Source organism: Egretta garzetta, unplaced genomic scaffold, assembly GCF_000687185.1.
Source record: "Egretta garzetta isolate BGI_Z169 unplaced genomic scaffold, ASM68718v1 scaffold172, whole genome shotgun sequence".
Lineage (NCBI taxonomy): Eukaryota > Metazoa > Chordata > Aves > Pelecaniformes > Ardeidae > Egretta > Egretta garzetta.
In genome coordinates this window covers 1,825,279-1,829,957 of record NW_009258951.1, presented here as the reverse complement: position 1 = coordinate 1,829,957, position 4,679 = coordinate 1,825,279, and the positions used below count along the sequence as shown (strand labels likewise).

The 4,679-nt window shown below is 50.5% G+C and overlaps 1 protein-coding gene across 1 annotated transcript in view; it reads right to left on the bottom strand.

The window, feature by feature from the left end:
* The window catches only part of EIF2A (eukaryotic translation initiation factor 2A), a 22,919-nt gene that overhangs the window by 15,912 nt on the left and 2,328 nt on the right, over positions 1-4,679 (bottom strand). The window contains exon 2 of the mRNA XM_035890013.1: positions 2,811-2,821. The gene's annotated coding sequence lies outside the window, so the exon portion shown is untranslated. The remainder of the gene's footprint in view (positions 1-2,810; positions 2,822-4,679) is intronic.

The window sequence follows — 4,679 nt, the reverse complement described above, 5'->3', positions numbered from 1 at the left end:
TGCCCTCGGGCCCCCGAGGACAGCCCGCTGCGGCCTTGCCCGCCTCCCCTGCGGGCGCTGCCCGGCGAGCGCTCCCCTCCTCTGCTCTCTTGCAGCCATCTTCCAGATCATCCAGAGCATCCGGATGGGCATGTGAGGGGCCCGTCGCCGGGCGAGGCCCGTCCGCACCCCCAGCGCTGCCATGAACTGTCCCCCCCGGCCGGCGCCCCGTCAGCCCCGGTTCATCGCAGCAGCTGCCGAGGAGCGGTGCTCGGCATCGGCCGTGTCACATTCCAGGTCCCTTCACGAGTCATTCCGAGTTTTCTAGCCCATGCCACAGTGCCTTGAACAGCACCACATGTATAAAGCAATAAAATTATATTGTTGATCTACAATCGTGGACCTACTTATTCGGTGAAGTATACAGTCATGTTCTCTGTAGATATGTTAAACTGTATGCGATGTAGATACTTAGGAATTGACATCTGTTGTAAACACCGGTCTCGAGATCTGTTTAAGTCTCTGTATAGCTGGAAATGGTTTTATTTAAGTCGGAAGCCAGGATTTTTTTATAGTAGCTGGAGTGCGAAGCATGTTCATAATGAAGCAGCTGGGCCGAGCGGCGTTCTGTAGCTTACCGAAGTGACTCGTCCTCTCTGTACGCGTAGAGTAGTCCTTACTGCAGCATGTGGCAGTGCGTTAGCGCTCAAACGCTTATCACGACGGAAAACTTTATCCTATACCTCTTGTCCTAATAAATATGAGATGCTTGTTTGTATAGAGTTAGTGGGTGTTACTTAATTAGAAACCAGCATGACCGAGCAGCAGCTGTTTCTGACATAACCCAATGCTGAAGTTTCACAAACTGCTGAGTGGCTCAGGCCAGAGCTGCTGGTTTACCAAGCCTCTCCTGGCCGCGGGCCGTGACTGTGCTGTAAATACTTCTTGGACAACTTTCAACAAGTGGTGATAGTTTTACATTTTACAGTGTTGTATGGGAATGTTTCGTGCAGGTACAGGGACCCTGCCCCTCCTGCCCACAGTTCTGCTTTTATGTGCAGCGTCTGCAGAGTGTGGTCTGTCTTGCAATATATATTTAATCCTATTTAAGGTAAATCCTGCTTTCAATTTGATTTCATCTAACGATGGATCCGGTAATTAACGGCTTCCCTATGGATGATCACAGTTCCTTCTTAGTGATACTGAAGAAAAAAAGAAAAGGAAAAGCGCTCCTTGCGTCCGTAGCCAACTGTTCACTTGAGATCACAGTGGAAAATGCTGCTATTGATCGTATGTTCTTGCTGGTGGCCCAGGCTTTGCGTTGACCTCTTGCCGTCTGTTGTGGTGCACAAAGGCAGTCTGAAATCAGTCCTGCTGTTATACACAGTTGCTACAGGAAGATTGCCTTTTTCAGGTTTCTTATCAGAAGACAAATTTAAAATCTGGTTACGTTAGAAGTAATAGAAAGAAGTTTCTGTAGAGATTAATTAATTGCCTGTTAGCTGTGAAGGAGCAGATCTTTTGTATGAGTTGTCATATTTCCATATGAAATCATTGGGACTGGTGTAAACCAGCGCGGCCAAGAGCATGCCCCAGAACCAAGGTAACATGCATTCCTTGTTCTTGGACGCTCGTATTTTGTAAGTGATTGTGGTGGGGGCAAGTATGTATAATCTCTGATTTTAAATAAAGTTCTTTTCAAATGCCAGTTGTGTTCCGTTTTGAGGTTGGCAAAATGGTGCCTGACTGGGTGTTGAAACTAGGCTGCTTCACCCTGAGTGCAGCTTAATTAGCTTCTTCCCTGAGAGGAGCCGCTTTGCTGCAGGAAACCCCTGTGTTTGTCTCTTGGGGGGTCTGGGATGTGCTGGTGCAGCAGTGCCAGTGCTGCGGTGCCTCTGAGCTGTTGGCTGCAGGGGCTCCGGCCGCGGAAGCGACATGGTGCTGCTCCCCTTCCCCTTGGGGACTGGGGTTCGGCAGGTGGCTGCTCCCCTGCATGTCTGTTCTCTAGTCCCTGGGGACACAGCAGAGGCCTGGGGGGTCTGACTGGTTCCTGCTTCTACAGGAGACATTTGCTTTCAGAGCATAGTAACACCAGCGCTTACGCGGCCTCACAGGGGGCTGTTGTGACCTGAATGTTCAGTGGTTTTTACTGAACTTTGAAGAACAAGATTGTAGAAGGCTGGCTTGCTTTGGTGCAAATACAGACTGCGCTGGCATTTGCGGGTGCTTTGCCTAGGGAGTAGCTCAGTGTGCTTTTTCCACTGCTAGCATTGCTGGATTCAAAACAGAAGCACATCGTTAGTCGCATGTAAATAAAGGGATGTGCAGCAGCTGCTTTTGTTGTTACAGCATGCACAGCAAATCCTTGTCTGACAGAGCAGGGGCCAGCAATGGCCTCTGCCAGTTAATTGCAGTTTGGCCTATCGTGCCACTTGAAAAATGCTACTGGATTGAAACTGAAGCATCCTAGGGGTGCTCTGCGTTGAAAAGCGGTGAAAGAGTGGTTACAGCCAAGAACAGGCAACTGCACAAGGGATGAGAAGGATCCATAGCTCACAGCTGCTTTTGTGATGAGATGACAACCAGAGTGAGGGCGTTCTGCAGGTGATGTGCTATTAAACAGCAAGAAAGAGCAGTTAGAAGAGGGACATGGCAAAGCACTGTAGGAGTTTCACGATGGGAAGCATCTGCTTTGCACCTGACAGCTGAAGCCCCTGGGGGGGGGTGTCTCTACTTCCCAGCGTGTTCCCACAGTCCTTGCAACAAGGGACTCTGCCTACTCAGTAGGGTAGTTCAGTCATTTCCTGGGACAAGGAGAGGAAACCGGAGTGGTCAGCAGCGGGTCATTGAGATCTGAGGCGTGCACAGTTTCTCTTCAGAAGCTGCATTGAGTGGTGACAGTTGAGGGGACGTTGATGTCCTAGGCTATTTCTTCCAGGCAGTGGGTCTTACATTTTACAACAACTTTGCATCACACTGGAAAACCAACTTGATTTGAGCACGTGAAACTGGTACAAAATTTTCTTTGACCAGTGGACTCTACGTGCTTAGAAAGATCCAACTGTGTGTGACGCTAGGCAACTTGAAAAGACAAAATAAGAAAGAGAATAACCCCCTGCTTTGTTTCATGGCTCCTGTGAGTGGCGGATACTCTGGTGGCTGTGTAGCAAGGCGGACAAGCCACTGGCACAGGAGGCTCAGGTTAGGGAATGTTTAAACAAACTGGGCGTGCACAAGTCCATGGGACCTGATGGGATGCACCTGCGGGAGAGATTCCTGAGGACTGGAAGAAAGCAAATGTCATAGCTGTCTTTACAAAGAGCAAGGAGGATTTGGGGAACTGCAGGCTGGTCCGTCTCACCTTATCACCCCGAGGTGATGGAGCAAAGCCTGCTGGAAACCACTTCCAGGTACACAGAGGACAAGAAGGTGATCGGGAGCAGCCATGGATTTATGAACGGGAAAACGTGCTCAGTTAACACAGCAGCCTTCTGCCAGGAAGGCTCAGTGGAGCATGGGACAGCAGTGGATGCTGCTTATCTTCACTTTGGCACAGCTTGCAACATGGCTGCCCAGGTATCTCCTGAGGTGCCTGCCGGCCCCAGCTGTGCTCCGACTCTGAAGTACAAATGCTGCAAAGTGCCAGGCTTCTTTTCAAAAACCTCAGAGAGCAATACTCAGGTTTATTTCCCCTCTCATGAGACTGCAACTTCTCATTTCCAAGAATCGATAGAGCAGCTTTTGAACTGTGATGGCCTGTAGTGGTACACTGTCCTGGCAAAAGCAACACCATACCAGTTTACAGAAATGGTCAGGTTCTTCAGTAGAGCTGAACTCACTGTCCCGTTGAGGTGTTGTTATCAACCACATGCAACTCACTCTTACCTCAAATCCTTGGCTTTTTTTCTTTTTTCCCTGCGAAGCCTTCTCAAGGCTGGCTGTGAGGCTGCAGTTCAGTAACACGCATCAGGGTCAGCATATGTTCTACTTCACAAGGCAAGCGGTCCCCCTTCTCCTGCCAAGTCTTTCCTAGCTGTTGCTGCATGACTTGAGCTGCGGTCCGTGCAGTGCAGTGACTGCATCTGCGTCTCTGGCATTTTACCTCCCCCTCAGTATCAGGTCGTGCAGCACCCACCGCAGCTGGAACCGTGCTGCAAAGTTCCCTTCACCTCAATACGGCACAAACTGAAAAATCATTGACCCGCTGCTGACATGAAAAATGTCCAGCGATAAAACTGATCTTACGAGCTGACATTGGCCATCTGCATCCACTCAGCTCTAAGTATATGGGGCATTTAGAGCTGAGCTGGTAGTATCAGATCTGTCAGACATCGTCCTAAAACAGCCATGAGGGAATCAAATAATTTACAGAAAGGGAATAACCCCACCTTTTGCAACAACTATTACTCAGAAGCTTAAGGGCTGTTACTTGGGCAATCTAGAAAAAACTGGTTAACACAGATTGCAGGCAGGGTGGTGAGGACATGTAGTGGCAAACCCCACAGAAGGGGAGGACGGGTGAAGGATCCGCTCTGCCAGCCGAGCAAGGCCAGTGCCAGGGGACCTAAGCAACGGGGAATCCACCTCCGGGCACGCAAGGCAGCCGCGGGGAAGAGCCCCGGGATCCCGCAGACCTCCAGCGGCGGGAGGCCGACGACCAGGGGCGGGGCCGGGCCGGGCCGGGCGGGCACCAAGGGGCC